Genomic DNA, 11,636 nt, shown 5'->3' with positions numbered 1-11,636 from the left:
GCAGAGAGGGGGAGGATCACCTCCTTGGACCTGCTCGTGATGCATCTATGGATGCATGACAAGGTGCAGTTAGCCTTCCTGACTGCATCCCCACATGATACAGACAAAACAAACAGGGACAAGACATTAAAATGTTCATGAGTCTCATTCTCCTCAGGCTTTAGTTTTATACTGATTACATTTCAATCAGTGAAACCCTGGTCCACTTCAGGAGAGTTTTGTCATTGATTTAAGAGTTCAACTGATGTCAATGGAGCTCACCCCAATTTATATTAACTTCAGCCTAGAATCAGGGTATGCCTCCAGCTGAAACAGTTTACACCAGTATACTGCTACCTCTGCAAAACATAGTTCAGCTCTTCCTCCCATTATTTAGAGTTCTAAATACTGCTTCTGTAACTTGGTCTTGAAAATATTTAAAATATTTTTAATAGTGTTCAAAGCAAGGACTGGGGGAGGACAGTGCAAAATGGCAACAATAACCATCTCACACAATCAACAGTCTTCTCTTTGCCTCTTCTGTTTCCCTCAGTGGAGCTACTCCCTGATCACCAAAGGACACTCAGCAACCAGACATAACTGGCCAGTACTGCACCTTGGGTGGCTGGGGTGAACATTGCAGCACCCAGAGTTTTGCTGCTTCAGGGGAAGATGTCACTTTCTTTTTTTGCCTCCAGTGTGTGTATTGAGTAGCCACTGTTAGCTAGCAGCCTGTTCTTTACCTTCCCTGTTGCCAGAATCAGAACCACAGCTGTGTTTCTTCAAGCAGCTAGCAGAAGTTTCCCAATCACAGGCCCTGTTCTCATGGAGGACTTCAATCACCCTGACATCTGCTGGGAGGGCAATACAGCAGTGCAGAGGGGACAAGTTTTTGGAGAGAGTTGGGGACAACTTCTTGGTGCAAGTGCTGGAGCAGCCAACTAGGGGCCATGCTTTTCTTGACTTGCTGCTCACAAACAGGGAAGAATTGGTGGGGAATGTAGTAGTAGATGGCAACTTGGGCACCAGTGACCATGAGATGATTGAGTTCAGGATTCTGAGGAAAAGAAGGATGGAGGGCAGCAGAGTAAGGACCCTGGACTTCAGAAAACCAAACTTTGTTTCGCTCAGGGAACTCATGGGCAGGATCCCCTGGGAAGTTAGTCTCAGGGGGAGAGGAGTCCAGGAGAGCTAGCTGTACTTTAAAGAAGCTTTACAGGGAATGCAGGAATAAATGTAGCTCACAAGTAGCTACATTAAAAAATTAGACAACTGTGGTGTCAACGCCTACACAGTCAGATGGGTTGCAAACTGGCTGGAGGGCTGCACCCAGAGAGTGGTGGTGGACGGGCCATTTTCAACCTGGAAGGATGTGGGCAGTGGAGTCCCCCCAGGGTTCAGTCCTCGGGCCCGCACTGTTCAACATCTTCATCAGCGACTTGGACGATGGGGTGAAAAGCACCTTGTTCAAATTTGCTGATGACAATAAGATGTGGAGAAAAGTGGGCACGCTAGAAGAGAGGGACAGGCTACAACTAGATCTGGACAGGTTACAGAGGTAGGCAGCTGAGAATAGGGTGGGTTTCAACACGGACAAGTGCAAGGTACTGCACCTGGGGAGGAAGAACCAGCAGCATACCTACAGGCTGGGGAATTCTCTTGTCAGCACAGAGGCAGAAAAGGATCTCAGAGTCACTACTGATTCCAAGATGAACATGGGCCGGCAGTGTGGGGATGCAGTCAGGAAGGCTAACTGCACCTTGTCATGCATCCATAGATGCATCACGAGCAGGTCCAAGGAGGTGATCCTCCCCCTCTCTGCGACACTGGTTAGGCTGCAGTTGGAGTACTGCATCCAGTTCTGGGCGCCCCACTTCAGGAGGGCTGTGGACAGCATTGAGAGGGTCCAGAGGAGGGCCACTCACATGATCAGGGGGCAGCAGGGCAGGCCCTACAAGGAGAGGCTACAAGACCTGAACCTGTTCAGTCTCCACAGGAGAAGGCTGAGAGGGGATCTGGTGGCTGTCTACAAACTGGCCAAAGGGAATCAGCAGGCAACAGGAGAGTCCCTGTTCCCCCTAGCACTACCAAGAGTCACAAGGAATAAAAGCCACAAGTTGTTAGAGAGTAGATTCAGGCTAGCCATCAGGAGGTGCTACTTCACAGTCAGGACAGCCAGGAGCTGGAACCAACTTCCAAGGGAAGTGGTGCATGCTCCTATCCTGGGGGTCCTTAAAAGGAAGCTAAACATTCACTTAGGCGGGGTCGTTTGACCCCAGCACTCTTTCCTGCCCATGGCAGGGGTCGGATTTGATGATCTGATTAGGTCCCTTCCGACCCTACTAACTATGAAACTATGAAATATCCCACTGTGCAGGAAGAGTAGCAAGTATGGCAGAAGAGCAATTTGGCTGAGCAGGGAACTCTTCAGGAAACTAAATCACAAAAGGGAATTATAAGAATATTGCTTGGGCTTGCAAGGATGAAGTCAGGAAGGCCAAAGCGCAATTGGAGTTGCAGCTAGCAACACATGTGAAGGTTAACAAAAAGGATTTCTACAAGTATGTCAGTAACAAGAGGAAGATCAGGAAAAGTGTGGGTCCCTTACTGAATGGGGGAGGCAACCTACTGATTGAAAATGCAGAAAAGGCTGAAGTGCTCAATGGCTTTTTCTCCTCAGTCTTCACAGGCAAGGTCAGCTCCCAGACTACTGCACCTGGCAGCACAGCTTGGGGAGGAGACAAGCAGCCAACAGTGGTGAAAGAACAGGTATCGGACTATTTAGAAAAGCTGGGCATATACAGCCCATGGGGCCGTGCAGGATGCATCTGAGGGTGCTGAGGGAGTTGGTTGATGTGATTGCACAGATACTGGCCATCATCTTTGAAAACTCATAGCTATCAAGAGAAGTCCCAGATGATTTAAAAAGGACAAATATAGTTCCCATATTTAAGAAAGGGAAAAAGTAGGATCCAAAGAACTACAGACCAGTCAGCCTCACCTGAGTCCCCAGAAAAATCATGGAAAAAGCAGGTCCTCAAAGAATCCATTTCTAAGCACTTGGAGGACAAGAAGGTGATTAGGAACAGTGAGCATGGATTCACCAAGGACAAGTCGTGCCTGACCAACCTGATTGCCTTTATGATGAGATGACTGGCTCTGTGGATGCGGGGAGACCAGTGGATGTGATATACCTTGATTTTAGCAAGGCTTTTGATACCGTCTCCTGAAACATTCTCATAGGCAAGCTAAGGAAATACATACAGGTCAGATGAATGTATTGCAAAGTGGATAGGAAACTGGCTGGATCATCAGTCTCAGGGGGTAGTAATCAATAGCTTGATGCCTAGTTGGCAACCAGTATCAAGCGGAATGCCTCAGGGGTTGGTCCTAGGGCCAATTTTGTTCAATTTCATCACCAATGATCTGGAAGATGGCTTGAATGCACCCTCAGCAAGTTTGCTGATGCCACCAAGCTGGGGGTTATAGTAGATACACGGAGGGTAGGGCTAAGATTCAGAGAGACCTAGACAAACTGGAGGATTGCACCAGAAGAAATCTCATGAGGTTCAGTAAGGACAAGTGCAAAGTCCCGTACTTAGGACAGAACAATCCCATGCACCAGTACAGGCTGGGGGCTGACTAGCTGGGCAGCAGCTCTGCAGAAAAGGACCTGGGGTTACAGTGAAAATACAGTAAGATGAATATGAGCCAGCTGTGCATCCTTGTTGCCAAGAAGGCTAACAGCATACTAGGCTGCATTGGTAGCCATGTTGCCAGCAGATCAGGGAAGTGATTATTGTCCCTATATTCAGCGCTGGTGAGGTCACATCTGGAGTACTGTGTTCAGTTTTGGGCCCCCCATTACAGAAAGAATATGAACAGGTTGGAGAGAGTCTAGCAGAGCACAACAAAAATGGGGAGAAGGCTGGGGGGCATGACTTATGAGGACAGGCCAAGGGAACTGGGCTTATTTAGCCTGCAGAAGAGAAGACTGAGCGGGGATTTGGTAGCAGCCTTAACTACTTTAAGGGGGGTTCCAAAGAGGATGGAGCTAGACTGTTCTCAGTGGTGGCAGATGACAGAACAAGGAGCAACAGTCTCAAGTTGCAGCAAGGGAAGTTTAGGTTAGATATTAGGAAGAACTTGCTCACTAGGAAGGTAGTAAAACACAGAAACAGGTTACCCAGAGAGGTTGTGGACTTTCTATCCTTGGAGGTTTTCAAGACCCAGCTAGACAAAGCCTTGGCTGGGATGATCTAGTTGGGACTGGTTCTGCTTTGAGCACAGGGTTGGACTGGGTCTCCAACCCTAATTTTCTATGATTCCATGATTTGACTTTTTGAACTAGACTATGACAATATAAACGTGGAGGGTCTTCAAAATATTAAGCTCTAGAGCCACGCTGAATTTCAAACAGCCCCTAAGCCTGGGAATTTTGGATCAGGCCTGTCTCTTACTATTTCCTTGTTTATTTTCCTACTTGCTTTTAAACAAAGAGAAAATAGCATTGAGACAAAGTAATTAAATCAATATTTCTGGTTGCTTATTACATAGGAAATAATGTCATTTTTAATGTGCAATGTTTCCCTATCTTTTTGGAGCTGTTTCCCCTCCCTCCGCTCCCTTGCAGGAGAGATTTGGTCTAATGCTGATTTGCTAAATATGTCATGACTACAATCCTTGGCAGAGAAATCTATAGGACTGCTCCAGATTGTCGCATCAATCTATTTGTATATATTTTGGTTATGTTATTAACTCAATAGAACTATTCTGATCCATAATTTAAATATGCTGTGTATTACAGACATGCATTATGTATATGAAATACATGCAGTCAAGCAAAGTTACAGCACAATAGTAAGTTTCCCCAGTTCAGTAGCTCAATCTTTATCTAATTACCACAAATTATAACATGATTTCTTGCCAAATATCATTCTCATAACTGAGCCTGTGCTTGAGCTGTACAAACACTGAAATACAATGGAAAGTGGCAAGCTTACATACCTAATTGAAATAAAACAACTTGGGGGACATTTGGAGTAAGCAACTCTCTCAGACGAGGGCAAGCTTTTACAGTTGTTTGTACAACCTCTGAAACCAGATGTTACAAGAGAAAGGCTGAAATAACCTGAACTGTACACCCTAAGCTCTAAATCATGTCCATAACCCCACTGACATTACTAGAACTACACTGTCCATCCATTTGGGTAAGAACTACAGGATCAGATGCTAGACTGGTGCAAATATGCTGCTGGTATATGCAATTGCAGGCTCCAAATGACATCCATGGACTCTGCATCTGTGTCTCAGACAACAAGAAAGAAAAGAAAACACTTCTTGAATTGATTTGCCCTTTGTCACTGTCACAGATATGTTTTCCCTGTTTTGACAGGTAGTTGTAATTCTATTAGCAGCCCATCGACTTCCCTGTGAAATCGATCTGCATTGGGCTAGCTGGGTCTTCTTAAACTGGCTGATTTATTGCTTCTGTGTGTTAAAAAAAAAAAACCAGAAGAAGCAGCAGCATTTCTACCTCCACCGCAAATGACGTACCTAAAGAATGTTTGGAAATGAATAATTTTTAGCCTCACTGCTGGTTGTCTCAGTGGCAGATGAGCTGTGACCTTTCGTTGGCAGTTTTGCTGAGATGCCTGCTGATGTTGGCATGTATAAATGATTGTCAATTTCCCTTATTAATTTACCTTGCTGTCTCATGTATAAACTAGAAGATCTCATTCACCCTAAATGTCCTCAACATCAATCCATCATGTTTACCTAATTCTGCAGTTTTGCATCATGCTTCACAGTGCTTGAAAATGGAGAACTAGTGGAAATATATTCACTGCCTATTTGTTCATGCATATTGACAATGTGGGCATGCAGGTGAATTTACAGTCTACAGCATATTCTCTGGGGTCAAAGAGGCTATCATAATGCTTTTCTTATTCAGCAGTATCTGAAGATATTAAATGAATCACTATTGTTTAAAAGCTGTCTCAGTATTTAAAATGGTATCTGTCTGGGTTGCAGTAATTAATTAACTTTTTATTTTAAATCAGGAAAATAAGACAGCTCTTCCATTGTACAGCAGACCAATTAACATAACTGTAGTTTGGTGCGTGATAATTTCCAAGTGAAGATTTATTGACAAACAGGAATTTTAGCTGTAGGTACAAAAATATACAGTCTTTTCTATAAACCATTGGTTATTTTAGTGACGAATCCATTCTTGGCAGTTTTTCCTGCTTGGCTGTCAAATCAAAGAAGAAATTCAAAGGGGATGAGGGTGGCTACTTTTGCAATAAGTAGCATCCACCCTAGTTATATATTGCTAGAGTCAAACTCAGACTTGATTTAAGCACATGCAGATCCTTCTGATTACATGGATTCATTCATATTATGCACCATAGTTTCTTTTTCTTTAGTGCAGGAATATTGACTATATTTACATACATATATGCACACGCACATAATACCTATATATCTTACATGTATATTATATGCATTACATAGATATGTATTTCATGCATACGTGCATGTTGCATACATATTAGGTGTGTATACAGGCATGCACACACCTTCCTTTCTAAAATGACTGGAGTTTTTGGTTGGCTAGGCCAAAGACAGCCTCAGGTTTTCTTACGATTTTGAAAGTCCTTTTCATAAAGTTCTTTTATACACAACAGTGCAATCTGTTAGATATCAGGCACACTGTGACAGGAAACATTATAAAATCAGTATTCAGACTAATGCAATAACAATGTTTTGCGTTGAGTCTGAAGCTGTAGGAGTAAGAAAGCTAGGCTACGTGGGAGCCATATTCACTGATAAGCTAATATAAGTTCATAAGGGGAAAATATTGTTTAACAGTTCTCTAGTCATTTCTAAAAATGGAAGCCCAATGTGGCATTACATCACATGCTCTTTCAACATTTACATGCTTTAGTGACATGTAATTTACAGTGGACTTCCTTAAAAAACAGGATGCACACTGTGTGCTCTGGTCATATCAACTAATAGACAGTGCTGGTCTATTGATACAGTCTGTTGTGTTGCTCCAGCACAGAGGCAGTTAGGTGCCTAACTCCCATTTAAATCAATAGATGTAACGTACTTTGAAGAACTAGGTCTAAATTCCTGAAATGACTGTGGCATTATGTCTCCAGGACTGCCACCAAAATAGTCTAAGAATGTAAATCTATACAGGGAACAAATAGTTTTTACTACCAGTCAATTTATAGCAGTTTTTCCCCCTAAACAGTCAGTATTGGTGAAAACTAATACATGGGCTTATGCCTCTGTGATCACTGAATACACCTATCAAGATGCAAAGCAGGACTAAACCCACTAGTTCAGGGGGCATAAGGAAGTGACCATGTGTATCTTCATCAGAGAACCCACCTAGGTGATTGACTTGATATTTATTCCTATCATACAGAAGAACCAAAAGAAATATGCTCCTAGTGATAGTGGTACAAAGACAGAATCCAGTAGGTGGAAATTGCTTGAAAGAAGTAAAGCTGAATTAGGAAAAAAATGACTGTACATCCAGCCATTTTAATCAAGGAGTAAGGACTCAGAGGTAGGAATAGCCAGGATAAATAGCCTGAAAGAAAAGCCTGATTGACTAAGTTGACTGAGTTAGGCTGGAAAAGAAAGGTATCGTTTCACCAGTGCAGCTTCCCAAATGGGCCATATATGTAGTGCCTATGATTAAACTAGATGCAACCATTCTCATCTGTGGGGATTATGGCATTGCATGGTGAATTACATTTTCAAATTAGACAACTACCCCATTATTCAAAGGTCATAGGTAAGGGTTAAAAATGAAATCCGTAAGACATGTCACAGATTTTACGTGTCCGGTATATGAGACTATAGGAGGATCACAAGAAATTTACCGTTATGAACAACCAATGGCACTCCCACCACTATAATAGATTGCCTCATAGAATATCATAATTGAATTATTCATTGAAAGTGTGTTGAGGGGTATCCAACATTATGATGTGAGAACTGACAGCCTCCTCAACCCAGGCACAAGTAATGCTGAATATCTGTCACTATGAGGAAAGGTACTTCAAAGACTGGAAGAAACAGTGTCATGTAAAATTAAATAAAGTTCGTTTTAGGAGACTACAGATGGTGTACTTGGGCTGCAAAATAGACAAGAAAAGGATTCAGATACTGCACTCACAGCAACTGACCAGGTTTCATGCCCTATGGAACACATGTTAGCATACTTTGTTATGTTAAATTACTATAGGTTTCTCCCCAATATGATAGGCCTTTTAGAACTTTATTTTTGCATCACCTATGAAAGATATTTGGCAAAAACAAGGAAGAATTTTCAGGGAGTCTAAAGAGGTAATCACCTCCTTGCAGCAGTTTTTCACCCAGGCAAAAAAAATGAATCCTGTCCTGTGAAGTTTGATAGATTCATAGACATTAGGGCTGGAAGGGACCTTGAAGATCATCAAGTCCAGCCCCCTGCCCCAGGGGCAGGAAGTCAGCTAGAGTCAAAGGACCCCAGCAAGATAAGCATAGAAGCGTTTCTTGATTAAGTCCAGAGTTGGTGCCTGCACCACATCTGAAGGGAATCTATTCCAGGTCTTGGGGGCTCAGACAGTAAAGAATTTTTTTCTTATGTCCAGCCTAAAACAGTCTTGTAGGAGTTTATGACCAGTGGTCCTTGTTCTTCCTTAGGGCGCTCTGGTGAACAGACGTTCTCCCAGATCCTGATGTACACCCCTTATATACTTATAAGCAGCCACCAGGTGTCCCCTGAGCCTGCGCTCTTCCAGACTGAAGAGTCCCATGGCTCTCAGCTTCTCTTCATAGGGCCTATTCTCTTGCCTTCTGATCATGCACGTGATTCTCCTCTGGATTCTCTCAAGCTTCTCAATATTCTTTTTGAATTGCAGAGCCCAGAATTGGATGCAGTAAGATGGTGTACCAGGTGTCATCAGATGGTGTACCAGGTGGCATTCATAATGATGGGTGTCAGAAAACAGCCAATTGGATGCGTCTTCAGGTCACTGACTGAAGTTGAATGGAGTAACTCCCCGCTAGAAAAAGAAAATCTAGCTATTGAGGGATGGACTAGATGACCTCTTGAGGTCCCTTCCAACCCTAATTTTCTATAATTCTATGATTATTTGTACAATTAAAAAAAATCTATCAGTACTTGGAGGGGAAGAGCTGTAACCATTTTGATAGATCACATGCTAGTTGTGTGATTCTCAATATGGGCATGGCAGTCAGGGTAGATCCCCAACCATTGGGTAGCAACTGTCTTCAATCAATAGGCAGTACCAGGACAGAACCACCTGGTTCTATGGAATTTCCAAGAGAGATTGTGTTACTCATGGAATACATCAGTTAGATACCAGCAAAAGGCCTCCCATGTAAGAAAATTGACTGGAAAGGTTAAGCTCCTGTCCCCTCTACAGTAGCACATATAGCAGGTCTGGCCCGGATTTTATAAGATAAACTCTAATCATTTATAGCCAAAACTATGGTACTGAGTACAAAGAATGGATTAATGTTGTAAGGCATAAAAATTGGTATTTCTGCTCAAGTCTTGGCACAGTTACATGAAGCCCAGCTCCAACAGGCAGAGTGTGGCCGGGCAGCCACACCTCATCTTGCCACCGCCACTGCTTCATGTAGGACTCAGCGCTGCTGCAGTCCCATGGTCCTTCTGCTCACCCAGTGATATCAATCTACAAACTGAAACAGGCTTGTGTGGGTTGGTGGGAGGGTGGGAGAGAGACAGACAGACAGACAGAGCTTCCATCAGGAAAATTGGCAGTGTCTTCAGGCACTTATGGAAAGTATCTGCTTGAAAATAAAAAAAGGTCTGATCTAACAGATTAGGCCATTAAATTCTTGATGCTGTTCACCACTACATATTTATGTGAAAGTGGGGTTTCAGTCTTAGTATCAATAGAAATGAAGTACTGAAACAAATTGGATGTTAAAGAAGATCTGAGACCAAAACTAGCACCTAACCTACCAAACTTTCATATGCTTTCTGCCAAGAAGCAAGCTCAGCCACCCCATTAGAACTGATGACAAAATAGCGAGTTCACAAAATGGTATTATGACTGTTGTTGTTGTTGATATAATTTTTACTGTTAACACAACAGTTTGTCAGTAATTATCTACTTATGTTCACTATATACACAATAGATTTCCAAAGGGGGCCCGCACCTCCATTTTAATCTTTTAGGGACCTGCAAACAAGAAAAGGTTGAAAACCACTGCTCTAGAGCAAACTGAACATTAGACTTTTAAAATCTGTGAAAGTGTTGGCTATTCGTATCTACTTGTGAAGCAATGTGCAAGCCCCCAAGCCTTTGACCACAAGTGATGATCAACTGGAGAAGCTATGGCAGAAGAGAAGAGGATCCAAGAATGCTGAAGTTGAAGGTAACTAAAGAAATGACAGACAAAGAGATGGAGCGGGGGCTCCTGAATGTTATAGAGAGACATTGTCTTGTGAGAAGAAAAAAAAAAGTCCATGGTTATTTAAAAAGACTACATATGAGCTGTGATTTACAAAGATAGTAAAGTGGCCATCATCAAGGAGTTACCTAGGTCAGCCAAGTATTATAAGATGGAGCGTTGTTCCTTCTTCCTTATTCTCTCACTCTAGATGTGAAGCAGTTAAAAAAACACTTCAGGCTCTGTGAAATGCTGTGAATACAGTTCATTTGACTGAACTAAGACAGTGCTGTTCAACTTCTGGACAGTGAGGGGCCACACACAGCATAGGCCACATACCATGAGAGTGACCCTCCTCAAGTTCCCACCACCACACAGGCAGCCCTTTCACTCTGTGCACGTCACAGGCAGTCCAGCTCCTTTCCCAGTTGCATGTGCTGCTCAGCTCCTTTCCCAGGCATGCACAAAGCCTGGCTTCTCCCTAACTGTATGCAGAGCATGAATGGCCCAGCCCCTTCCCTAGACCCCCTCCTACCATACCACGCTACCCCTAGAAGAGAGAGCAGGAAGGAAAAACCAGAAGAGAGAGACGAAACCTGAAGATGCTAGGTGCCGTACCAGCAGGAGCAACAAGAGGAGTGGTGGCCAAGCTGGAGCCTATGGGCTGCGTGTTACCCCTTCACAGGCTACCAGTTGAATAGCCCTAAACTAATAGATCCCTTTGCAAAAGCAACAAATAATTCACATTAGCCAATCTGCCTCAACTTGAAACATCTATGTAAAAAACATGTGAACTGGGAAGTACTCTACTAGCTCATCTCACTGGTGTCACAGCCACATGTCTTTTTAATTTCCAAAAACAGGCCCCTTATTCAAAGGCCTCCTCAGCAGAGGAAGCCAAACAAACCAAAACACACACCATCACAGATCAGTCATTGATCTGAAAGATATGGGTTATTTTGGTGGATCCAAACAGAGAACCTCATCTTTACCTAGGCCACAGATCTGTTAGAAATGGAATATTGTTAGAAATGCACAGCTTGCATCTTGCACCTGATAAGAAAGAAACACTGCCAAGGACTTTTTTCCTTGCCCAGCCTTGCCACAGCTCTTCTTATACTAAATCGCAGACTCTCCCTCAGCTTCTCCCTAGCCTCTCTCATGCAGATTACAGAAGCTGGAATTCAACTGACTGTGTCCTTGAA

Source organism: Crocodylus porosus, unplaced genomic scaffold, assembly GCF_001723895.1.
Source record: "Crocodylus porosus isolate Cpor-Errol unplaced genomic scaffold, CroPor_comp1, whole genome shotgun sequence".
NCBI classification, from domain to species: Eukaryota; Metazoa; Chordata; order Crocodylia; family Crocodylidae; genus Crocodylus; species Crocodylus porosus.
The sequence above is the reverse complement of the archived record's forward strand: the minus strand, read 5'-3'. Positions refer to the sequence as shown.